Source organism: Coloeus monedula (assembly GCF_965178545.1).
Source record: "Coloeus monedula genome assembly, chromosome: 8".
NCBI lineage: Eukaryota > Metazoa > Chordata > Aves > Passeriformes > Corvidae > Coloeus > Coloeus monedula.
The window spans coordinates 5,292,211-5,304,806 of NC_138788.1; the positions used below are offsets into that span (position 1 = coordinate 5,292,211).

A 12,596-nucleotide genomic window follows, 5' to 3' on the forward strand; every position below is an offset into this window, starting at 1 on the left:
TAGGCAGGGCCAGCACCCAGCCAGAGCGCAAGGCTGGGGCAGCTGTACCTGTGAGCCAGGGCTGGGCTGGCTGCAGGGCAGAGCTTGACTGGAGCTTGTGGGCTGTGGGAAGGGCCCAGGTGAGCTTGGATAGGGCCACTGAGGGCCACTGGTGCCCTGGGGCCGTGGCACGGGGGTACAGGGGAGAAGGTTCTGAGGCCGCTCCCGTGGCTCAGGCCCACCCAGAATGGGAAGCCAAGATCAAGTGGGATACTGGATACGAGGTGGTGATCAGTGATGAGCTGGAATTGTGTTGTCATGACAGTTTTCAGGGAAGTGACAGTTTTGTAGCATTCTCCAAAGGCACGTCATGGAACCTGCCTTTTGAGCCTTCAGTGTCTTGACGCAAGTCTTGTTTTTATGTTTATTTTGCTCAAGCTGTTGTTGGATGAGAGCACCCAGCAATGTCTCCTAGGAAGATAAAGAAGCAGTCATTAAAAAGGCAAAGCACCTCTTCCAGCTTTTTACCCTTTAAAATATAGGTCTATTTTTATGGGATTTATTTGCTATATTTTGTATATGCTATATATTTTTGGCTATAACACCATATGTTCAGGTTCCTCCTGAATTAATTAGCAGAAGTTAGAAGCTTAAAACTTTGGAGGGCTTCCAAGAAATAAGACTGGAAACTTTTGCAGTTATCAGCCTCTTCATTGGAAGGGTAGGCACAGCAGTGAATTAATTACAACCAGAAATTTGACATAAAATATTAGTTACTTTTTTTTTTTCCTGTGAATTTAATGCTGATTCAAATGAAAGCTTTGCTTCCTTCTACAAGAGATCAGTCATGTTCAGAGTATGATGCACACCCACATGTCTCTTGACAATTTATTGTTCAAGAATGGATGTATGGCAGTTACTGCACTGTTGACCTGGCTGGTGAAACAGAAGTCTGGACTTGCTACTGCAGAGTTTGTGAACTTGATAATACAGATAGTACCTAATGGGGGTACATAAAAATGAGTAGTAGTTTCAGATAGTGAAATAGAAAGGAGACAGATCAGTGGGAATTGCTTTTGAGTCTGAATAGGCTCTGCAGAGCTGGTGACAGCAATTTGCTGCTACTCCTCAGGGGGTTGCTTGTGGCTACCGGGATGAGATGACTGCAGTAAAGGGGTGGTGTTGTCTCGAGTGCCAGCCACTCTGATCTCGGTGGGGAGGCAAGTGGGCAGTCTGCAGAAGGGAATGAGGGACAGGGACTTCCTTGCCATCTTCCTCCTGCTTCTTTTCCCTTCGCAATGCTATCAACTTTGTATATCGAGGTTTCTCTATCAGAATATAAAACAGGGAAGAAATTTGAGGCCTGAAGTCTTGTTTTCCAAAGCGAAGAGATTTTATAATACAAACTATCTTCTTTTACATTAACGTGTACAATAAGTCCATAAGCATTGGAGAAAAATCAGGTTTTGGGTCTTTGTGTTCTGGATGTGTCTCATGTCGCTGTGTAGGTGAGGTGAAGGCACAGCATACCCTGAAATGCAGGTTGATGTGGTACCCAGCTGTATCCAAATCAGCTACAGGCTCCCCAGTTTGTCTGGCTTTGGTTGTTTGGGATGCCAGAAGTACATTCTAGGCTGGGGAGAAGGAAGTATGGTTAGAATTTCCTTTACTGAAGTGTATTACTTCAGTTGTTCCTAAATGATTATTTTATTATTGCTTTCCCCTCTTCCCTAGACTGGGAATGGCAGCAGTTGCTGTAGCCACCCTTTTCTGTGCAGATGAAGCCATGGTTATTTCAGAAGCTTTTGCTTTTCCAGAATCACTTCTCCTGTATTATTTCTCATCCCTCTCTTCACCCTACCAAATGTCTGACTTATTTTTCTCTGAGTGATCAACCCACAGGAAATAATTTCCACAGGAAAGAACCTTTGGTTTCTTTATGGCCACGAGTCAGGCTAGGATGGAGTTGCCATCTAGTAAAATATAACTGTTCCCAGAAGCTGCAGGTTTGCAAGCAATCTTACTGTATTTCCTATGTAATTAATTTTATTTAGTAATGTTTTGGTTTAGTTTTCTTTCTGGAATATGCACACTTCTGAGAAAAACTATGCACAAATGCTCACCTTGGGAGCACGGTGAACAACAGAAACAGTGCTGAACTGCTGTTTTCTGCTGAAATTATGACTGGAGTCTGTTCCAACCTTTTTTAATTAAACCAGGACCTTTCATGGTTCGCACAGCCTGCCAATGGTTTTTCCTTCCAACACTGTATGGCACATTTTTCTATTCAGTACTTTTGGCAGCTGCTGCTTTGGTACTTTTGGGGATCAAAACTGTCTTTCTCCTTATGATGTCACTGGCAGTGGCATTCAGCATCTCTCAGGACACCTCAGACTTAGATGGAGTACTGCTGTTCATAAAGGTTAGCAAATAGTTTTGCCTCTCTATCCTCCTGCCTTGTTGCCAGGGTGGGGCACAGGACTGGAGGGCAGAAAGAGCATGCCCTTAGCGAGCCTCTAGCCCAGCCCCTGAGCTGGTAAGGAGACGGCTAAAAGCAGAAATGGAGAGGGATCTGCATGGCAGGTTGCAAGTGTAAAATGGTCTTTCACGGTATTTTCTCAAACCTGTCTCAATCCTGTGCTGTTAAAGGTTATCTGAGAGCTAGTCTTATTGCTAGGAAGGAGTGGATCAATAATCCCACTGCTTGTGGGTGCTCTGTGAAGGCGGAGGGAAGGAGTGTGACACTGTTCAGTGTATCTGCGGTGGGTGAGAGCTAATGGAAGGAGTTTCAGAGTTCAGTAGGATTACTTCATTTCGTGGCAAAACCTGTTGTAAAGCTATTGTTTCAAGATCCCTGCTGTAGTCATATTTCTATCACAGACCATTGAGATCATTGCTACACAGGCACCTCTATTACTCCCCTAAAATAAGTAGCTGACATTGTCATCGAGGTCTTCCTTATGTTGATGGAAAGGCCACAGGTCCTTAATATACCAAGAAGCAAAATAAATAAAATACAACCAGAGCAGTAAAGGAGGAGGGGAGCGGTGTTGTGAGTACTACCCCAGGAATGAGTGCTCTGGTGGAGATAGTGTGCTTCTGATCAGCACAGCATCAGAGAAGGAGGAAACAGGAGTGTAGTTCCTGCTTTTCACCATTCAGATCAGCTTCCCACTTCCACCTGGATGACTTGATCACTAGTTCTGTTCTGTCCTGAGGTGAGTCTGTCTCCCCGTAGAGAGCTGAAGTTAAATGTGAAAGCTAGGATTAAAATTAAGAGAAGATGGCCATTTACACTTACACCTTTACATTTACACCTTTGATTTACTTTGAGCATTAAGCAGTGGTTTATTTTCAATTTTGTTCATTGGTTTAAACATATTTTTCCTGTTGGCTGAATCATCTATGCAGAGCAGCATATTCAGTGGGTAATGGCTGAGAAGCCTCTTTGGGATGTATGGGCCTGTGGTAATTGCTAGACATATGGTAATGCTCTGCTCTTAAATAGTTTTTTTTTTTTTTTTCTGCTAAATAGTTATAAACAGATCATAGGTCCCAGTTAATTTAGTGCTTCAAGGTTTCTGTACTGGAATATGCATAATTCTGTTTCTCTCTCTGGAATGTTTTCATTATTGCTTCCTGCTCTCTGTCAATACTGCTTTTCAAGTGGGCCAGTCAGAGGTAGCAGATGAGGATAACATGAATATTCTAAAAGTGATTTCCTTAAAGGGTTCTCAGTGCCTGTACAGGAAGGCAGGGGCTGCAGACACCAGATGCTGGACATCTGCTAGCAGGAACTGTGAGAGCTTAGTGCTGTGTTACACCAAGGGTTTGGCGTGGAGTGGGAAACACAGGATATGGCAGGAAGGAGCTGCTGCCAAGGGAGTTACTGCTGCTGGAAGGGGTATTGCAAGTGTCCAATCAGTACTGCCTTTCATTTTGCATTTATGCCTGAAACATGTTGTTTGCATTTCCAAGTATTCAGGGCTATAAATGGGCAGGTCCTATCCAGATGAATCATTGCAGTTTACCCATCTCAAGAATGTTCTGTTTTTCACATGGGGTTTTTGCAGCTTTCCTCTGCACAAGCCATAACTTTGCTTTTGGAACCAGCCGTTCAGTCTGGATTAATAAAAGAGTCAGTGAGTTACTTGTCTTTCATTTCCAATACCTTTTTAAACTGGCTGTGGGATTTTTTTTGATTTTTTATCCTCAAAGGGCATTTCCAGACCAATCCATCAGATTCTCCACACGAGCAGTTGCTGTCCACAGTGTGGCAGGCCCTGAGGCCCCAGGATGCCAAAGCTCTCAGGTGCTGGCTGGCTGGTGTTTGAGCAACAGCCCCTTGTTGACTTTGGGAATGCACATCCCATGTTCCCAAGGGAGAACCACTTAGATAAGGTCTCCCCCTGGCTTCTGATAGTAGGCAAACCAAGTTAGGAGGAGGGTGGGAGGAAGAGTGATGATGGGGCTGTTGTAGAAGGAAGTCCTCGCTAAGTTATTCAGGGGCATTCTTTCCATCTTTGCTGTCTCAGCAGCAGAAACCCTCAAGATTTTGTCAGGATTTCAGTGAACAAGCAGCTGTCTTTACTGCATTCCCTGCCAAGGCAGTAACTTATTCCAGAAGTTCTCTTCAATTTTAAATCCTGTAGGCTTGAGGAAACAAGCTGCCACTATAATTTTAGGCCTTAGAAAAAAGTGTGGTTTAATACTGATGGAAAAATTAGATGAAGTGGCGGTGTTTATTCAGGGCTACCACATTATTTTTTGGGCGTGTTTTATTCAACTTAAATACTCCCTTCCCCATTTCCATGCTAGGGAATTTTACCTACCATGACACAAGAAAGAAGTTTCATTCCCTGGAGAGCCTGTGCCAAACATATTTTCAAATGCTTTTGTCTTGACACACAGCAAAGTGACAGTGACCCTGATGCTGATGACAAGTAACTTGCCTGGCTGAGTTGTGTCAATTGTGTTCATACAAATTTTCTGCAGAAATTGTGTGTCCCTTAGAAAAGTCTCCTGCCTTCTTCATTGTTAAGAAAACCTCGAAGTACCTTATTAATGTAATCAGGAATGGCTTGTCTTGCTGAGGTTGCACCAGGAGGTCCAAACCAGTAAGGAATGATCTCTGTAAGCCCCAAATTCTGGCTGCAGTTTGCAGTGTCTCAGCCAGGCCTTTCAGCAGGTGAGTTCTTGCATCACTGTGGGGAAGGAAATCCCTTCCTCACCGCAGCATTCTGCAGCAGGAACGATGGATGCTCTCTAATTGCCAGTCTGGAGCAAATCCCATATTCTTAAAAGGGTGGAGAGGAAAGCAAAGTGAGGTAAGCTTTGAACAGCACTGTAAGAGACAGGATTGTCTGCCAAAGGCTATTCTAGCAAACAGCACCCTTGTTAATAATTTTTCTCATGTCTTTGCTCTGGGTTTTTCTGTTTCGGGGTTTTTTTTTGGCATCAGTGGTGGATTCTAGCCAGTGCCAATATTCTCCTCTCATATTCCCACTTCTCTCTTACCACTGCGTGGCTGCAAGAGAGCTTCCTCACTGCCATTTGATGAGCAGACAGAAATTAAAACCTTCCATGTTTTAACTGCTCTTTTCTCAGGCTCATATAATACGTCAGTGCTGATAATTCAGAACATTATTAAAAATCTTTGTACGTGTATTATTTCATGTCTTGGCACTTGAGATATGTTATTGTAGGAGAAACTCACCTACCTCCAGCATTTTTTAATTAAGTTTCATGGTTGCTGAACAAATCCTGAAAATGAGACCCCTGAAGGCTGAGAAAAGAGAAAGTAAATACAAAGAACTGCAGATGTATTATTTCAATTCTCATGGTGTTTGTTCCAGTTCTGTGCTGGTTTAGAGCCTGACTCATGGTGTTTGAGTGCTTGGGGCTGACAATACAAATTTCATTCACACAGGCTCTACGTTACACTATGTTTATGTAAGCAGAGCAATGAGGAGAGCCCACCATGAAAAATGGGGGAGATCTGGGGGGATGGGAACATCATAACCCTTTTCCTTTGGTACTGCAGGGATGTTCATAACTCTCAGTCAACCGTATAAATGAGAATTTGTTTATTTGCTTTTTTTCACAAGTATGAGCAAGGCATGTATCAGATTGATGTAGTATTAAATTTTCTTGTTCCTTTCTTCTTTGTTTCTGTTTTGTGAGCTCTTTTACTCAGAGTTCAGATTAAAACGCAGGAGACACAGAGTTGTTCTTTGGACTCAGATGTTTATTATTTCTCATCTATGGTACAGCTGCATGGAACGTGCCTCTAAGTTAACAAGGTGGAAATGGCCCCTGAGTGCTAACTTCCAAGGTCTTTTAAAGCCCAAATTACCCAATTATGGAATGCCCAATTAATTTATTTTTACTTATAATCCAATAAGTAATCATTCATGTTCTGCACTGCGGGTTTTTGAACCAAAACCAGATCACCCAGGCTTGTGAAGAAGAAGGAAGAAGAAAGAAGAAGAACTAACCTACACCCAAAAACTCTCCATCTTGTTACATATATATTACTATATCCCGGAATCCTAAATTCTCTGAACCCAGGGTTCCAACATCTCCCCCTCCTGTTTGAACTATGAACACTGCTTTGACTTCTTGGTTAAACCATTGTTGGATACATTGAAGTGGACAAGGTACAAGTACCATGATGACTATAATGACAATCAAAACATACACGCCCACTTTCAAAAGCTCTCTCCACAATGGAGCGAGGCTCAACAAATTGAACAGATCATCCAACCATGATCATCTTTTAACTTTGAGGATTGTTTTTCAACCATAAATGCAGCATTTGTGGTCCTCTGCAGGGTCCTTTGCAGAAAGGAGAACAAACATGGCACAAGGAGGAAAATGAGAAGGGTAACAATTATAATTAGACATCCCATTTTAACGAGATCTTTGATCCATTTTTACTGAGCCAAAGATTTCCAATTCTTGAGGTTCATAGGGTGTCTCAGGGAGAAATTTAGTCCAGACACCCCATTCCTCTGTGGGATTCATGATGAAACGTGAAAGATATAAAGAGACATTTTTTGGTACTGGCCAACTGTCTACTGGTAAACTGACCAAGCAGGTTGAGAATGGCTTTTCTGGACTTAGTCAAGTCAAACAAATGGTATCCAAGCCTGAGGCATTGGCTAAGGTCACCCAAACATTGGTTTTTGGTTGACGCACGGGCAGGATAGCATTACTTAGGGCAAACAATGAAATAATAAGGTACAAGTATGATATGTGATTTAGTTTCATGCTTCTCTTTGGTTTCTTTTCTCAATCTCGTTCTGGGACAAGTGTCGTGGGTTCGGTTTCTAACTGGGCGGAAACACCAATTTAGTGTAGTGGTTTGTCCCAAAATACTCACTACTGGTTATCTTCTGTGAGATAAGAATTAGGAGAAACGCAAAGCAGGCACCAAACTTGAAAGAATATAAAGAAGTTTATTAACAGACTGTTGCGGGTTCGGTTTGTTCCTGGGCGGAAACACCAATTTAGTGTAGTGGTTTGGTCTAAAATACTCATTACTGTTTATCTGCTGTGAGATAAGAATTAGGAGAAACGCAAAGCAGGCACCAAACTTGAAAGAATATAAAGTTTATTAACAGACCTAAAAGAGGGAAGAAAAAAAAATTATACCACCTTCAGAACTCTCCTCCTCCCCCCACCTTCCTCCCTTCTCCCACTGACAATGTAAAAAGACAACCCTTGAGATGTTCAGTCTGTTTACCACTTCCATAATAACCTTGTTCAGTCCATTTAGAAAGAGAAGTCTCTTCTTGCTCATGCTATGAATGAAAACAGTATCACAACAAGACAGCCACCCACTTCCAAATATTGTTCAGTCCATTTAGGAAGAGGAGTCTCTCTGCCTGCGTGTGAGTCCGTTCCCCCGACTTGCAGCTTTTCCCGCAACTGCTTTCGAGGGTCCACTCTTGAAGGTTTTTGGGGTACAATTTTAAGGTTGAGCCGTTTAGAAACAAAAACAGAGGCCCTTTTCCTTCTCTGGGAGCAAAGGGTCTTCATCATCTTCATCGTTAGGACTACCTCTGGGAGCATCTCTAGGAACTGAGGTTTTCTCCTTTCCCGCTTGGAGCAAAAATCCTTATCTGGTTCATCTCTCCCTGTCCAAACTTCTCATGAAATTACAGCTGCGTCAGCATCTGCCTATCTCAGCGCAGGTGCTTTTGCTCACGAGTTGAACACTCCACCCCCCATATCTTCATGAAATTACAGTGGGATACTCTGATATATCATAGCTTCACAACAGAATTTCAGCTTTAAGCATCTCCTCTCTCTCTTCCCTCAGGTTTTCAGCTCTTCACAGCAGTAAAAGGGTTAATCTCACCTCGGCCTTGCAGCTTTGCAGCTGGAATGTTGAATTTTTCTTATCGCAGTGGAGAGGGGGGAGAGCCGAGCCGCTCCGGCTGCCCACGGCAAGGCAGTGGGGGGGGTTCCACGGCTGGAACAGGTCCATGGCTCCAGGATGGCCGTGGCCCGGCCCGGCCTGGCCCAAGCAGGGCCTGGCCGGGCCCGCTGGCCCCCACATGGGGCCTGCAGCCACCTGTCCCAGCGCCGGAAACGAGAGAGAGCTTGGGGGGAGTTTGTCTATTCCTAAGTGTGGATCACAGAGGCGGTCACAACTTGAAGTGGCTTAAAGAATTGTCCATATTCAAACTGGCCAGCTGATAGGTTCTATCAGGTCCCAGAGGAAGCTGTAAGCACCCCTTAGCAAGAACATCCCTTCCGGGACTATGCTTGCTAACCTATGAAAACAAGCCAAGTGTAAGGCACAAAAGTTATTTCTTTTGCATTCAATTCCGCAAATTTGGACCTCTTTGGATTCTCGCTAAAGTTCTCTCCAATTGCTGTGGAGACGAACACTATTTCCTTCCTGGTGATCTAATATAATTAAAACTTCAGTGGCCTTACACTTTGTATGTAATTCTGAATTGTAACACAATCCACACCACGCACTTGTCAACAAGGCTTTATGATACCAACAATTCCCACACTGTTATACTGGCACAAAACCCAAAGTTCACAGCTTGTGCATGTGGGATGAAAGATGTTTATCATCAGCTGTGGTCTTTTTGCAGTTCACGTCTGCGTGCTTGCTTCTCTGCTTCCGGGGGCGTCTGGGTATTCCTGTGGTTTGTAGGGCTTCACGTTCTTTGAAGGAATCCACTTTGGACCAGCACCTGTAGAGACACAAGCATACTCTTTGCCCCAGGTTATTAGTGGGAATGGGCCTTCAATTTTCCGTCTCTGGATTTCTGATCAAAACCAAAGGGTTTTCCTTTAACTTTGCTTGTGTGGTGTTGGAAAAATGTCTAATTATAGGCGAATTTGATTCTTCAAAAGAGCTGTTTAAAAAATTTAAAATGTACAGCGCTTTATTCAAGCGCATTTGAGGCGTAGCCTCTGCCTCCCCTCTTTTTTGTTTATCCAAAAGGGATTTTAAAGTGTGGTGTGTTCTTTCAGTGATTGCTTGCCCTGTAGGAGAATGAGAAATACCAAAGGAGTGACGCACACCCCAATTCATTAAGAATTTATGTAGCTCTTTTGCTATGTAAGCTGGACCCTTGTCTGTTTTTATTTCTTGAGGTACACCTGATGATGCCAATGCTTGCAGAAAATGCTGACCTGCATGTTCCGCTGTTTCTCCTGTGTATGAGGAGGCAAAAACTGCACCTGAAAAGGTGTCTACTGATACATGGGTATTTTTGAGTTTCCCGAAACATGGGTATTTTGTGATATCTGCTTGCCATAATTGCAGATTCTACAATGCTCTTGGATTGACTGCTCCTGTGGATACAGGAGGTTGCATGAGCTGACAATCAGGACAAGCACTTATGATTGCTTTTGCCTGATCTTTGCTAATTTGAAATGTTCACCTGAGTGCTTGTGCATTTTGTTGAAAAAATGTGTGACTCAGTTCTGCCTGTTCAAAAATGTTTGGCAAGGTGTTTGCAGTGGGCATTGTTAATTTGTCTGCAACAGCTTATGTTTTGGGACGTGAATTGAACAGGCAGCTGAATAATCTAGTAATGCAATTTGCAACTGTTCTGGTTGCAATGCCGAATCAAAATATTCTTTCTTCAGTGGCAGATAAATTACTGCAAAATCTTTGCCTGCCATTGACAGCAACCTTGATCTGGCTCGGATTATAATCTGAGCTATCAAGTGTTGTGAAAATTGTTTTTGGAGATCTGTAGGGTAAGAAAATCCATTTGAATATCAGTAAAGGATCTTTCTTTGAGGTATCCCATTGAAACATGGCCTCTTGGTGAGTTCTGCTGCCATTATTTCTGCAGAATCATCTTGGTGAGGAGTTACATGGAGAGCAGCAAGGGTTTTTGCAAGCCTTTGGTCTGCTGCTTTGAGGACTTTCCCAAATGGTTTCCTTAAGGCATTCGCTTGTATTACTGCTATATGTTGAGGAGTGCCTATCTTGCTGCAGGCCTCTATCATTTGAGGCAAGGTTGGCTGTGGATCTGGTGAGGCACTAATTAAGTGCTTGCATTCTTCACTGGCATTAGCAAAAGCAAGATTTCGAAGTAGATGGGGATGTGCCACTTCATCACTGCATTGTCTTTCTACCGCTTGAGTAACGCAGTCTACGAAAGAAGTGAATGATTCAGATACTCCTCGTTTTACTTCTGTGTAAACACCCTCTGGGATCCCAGTAGGTTGAATTTGCAGAATTGCCTTCCGAGCTGCTTCTTTGATGTCTGAAATCACTTCTTGAGGCAAATCCTCTTGATCTTCTGGTTTATCATGGGGAGCATCACCTGCTATTTCTGCTTATGTAAGAGCTGCATTCCTGTCTCCAGCATAAGTCTCTGTCAGCTTGGTGAGAGTTCTTCATTTGACTTCCCATTAGCGTGTATTGTGAGTTTGTCAGGACCATGAATACTATGTATTTACAATCATAAGGCACCAAATCATAGTTATTGAAGATGCCTTTCAATAGCTGTTTGAAATATGGAGAGCCTAAGCTGCTGTCTTTAATTGCTTGTCTCAAGTCTTTGACAATGTTGTGTGTCAGTGGTATCCATTTAGGATTTGCACTTCTTTTACCATATCTTATTGACATTGCTATCATTTCTGTTGTTGCCATATCGCAATCTCCTTCCTTCAGTGCCTTTCTTCTAATCTCTGCCCAGTTGGTAAAGTTAGGTGTATCTTCTGAAGAATTACTTGGATTATTGTTTGAAAATACTCCTAAATTAGAAGAAAATGTAACTAATTCTCTATTTGCATTCTGTAGATTGTTTGTGTTTTGTAGATTTATGCCTTGTAAACATGCTTTTCCTTCTGGCTTCAAAGCTGCATTCATGCTTTCTTCCCTTGTGCAGAAGTGCAGTTGAATTTGTGTCCGTGTATTAGATGTATCTGAGGGCACAGTAACAGAAGTGGCCACAGGTGGCGTTTCAGCTGCAGGATGAGCAACTCGTTGGTCACAAGATGGCGCAGGCGGAAGTACATAGGCATTGGTTATGGAAGTGACTAGGGCACCGCCATTTTGTTGTACGGAAGAGGTAAGTGCGTGCCGCCATTTTGTGAAAAGTACAAGTCCCATGCGCAGTCTCGTAACTGCAGTAACCAGGGAGCCATGGGGTTTGCTGCTGCATAAAAGGATTTTGCGTAAAAGCAGGCAACTGAGAGGTTATCCCTTTTGCCATGTCTGCTGCACTGGCATCTGCGTTTGGTATTTCGGCTGGCTCGTGATATATTACAAATCCCTTCTGTTCCATTTGAGCTTTAGCTCCCGCCATCTGAGAAGGCGGCAGAGCCCCCTCCGCCTCCTGTTTGGCTTGCATAGGCTGCGCAAGATTTTTGTTGCTGTTAAGATGCTGCTATTAACTCGGTTTTCTGCTCTATTTGATTTCTGCTTGCTATAACTTCGTACACAACTCCGCAAATGGGAAGAAGCTTAGAAACGGGACCATTTCCAAGAGTGGCTGCGTTATATAGTCTAAGATGTATAGAGTGCCGGAAATGCAGTATAAAAAGAGAGTTTGAGTCAGCATTTGGAAACTGCTCGTTGACCCAAAATACAAGGTCTCTGAATTGTTCTTTTGGGACAGCTATAGCGTGTTCTTTTACCATAGATTCTAGCTTATTAAGTGCGTCTCTCTTCGATTTTGACATAACATGTCCCATTCTGAACCAAGGATTAACCCTGAAGAATATAATTCATACCTGACTTTGGCATCAGAAGTTCTCCTCAGTACCTTCTGTTCCAAACTGTCCAGCAGTTCGATTCTGGTTCCTTTCACCAGCCGCTAGGGATGTCCGAGCTCCTTTTTCCCTGGGGAATAGTCCTTTTCCACCTCTGAGCTGCCTTTTTTCTTTTTCCTTTTCCTTTTTTCTGTGTTTCTTCAGGGAGGTACAAACTCTGAGTTCTCACACAGGACACCAGTTATTAAATTTTCTTGTTCCTTTCTTCTTTGTTTCTGTTTTGTGAGCTCTTTTACTCAGAGTTCAGATTAAAACGCAGGAGACGCAGAGTTGTTCTTTGGACTCAGATGTTTATTATTTCTCATCTATGGTACAGCTGCACTGAATGTGCCTCTAAGTTAACAAGGTGGAAA

At 43.1% G+C, this 12,596-nt stretch overlaps 1 protein-coding gene across 1 annotated transcript in view; it reads left to right on the forward strand.

Annotated features, from left to right (window-relative positions):
* Positions 1-12,596, forward strand: part of CTNNA3 (catenin alpha 3) — a gene marked incomplete at its 3' end in the record, with an annotated part of 425,372 nt that overhangs the window by 371,709 nt on the left and 41,067 nt on the right. The window lies entirely within an intron of this gene.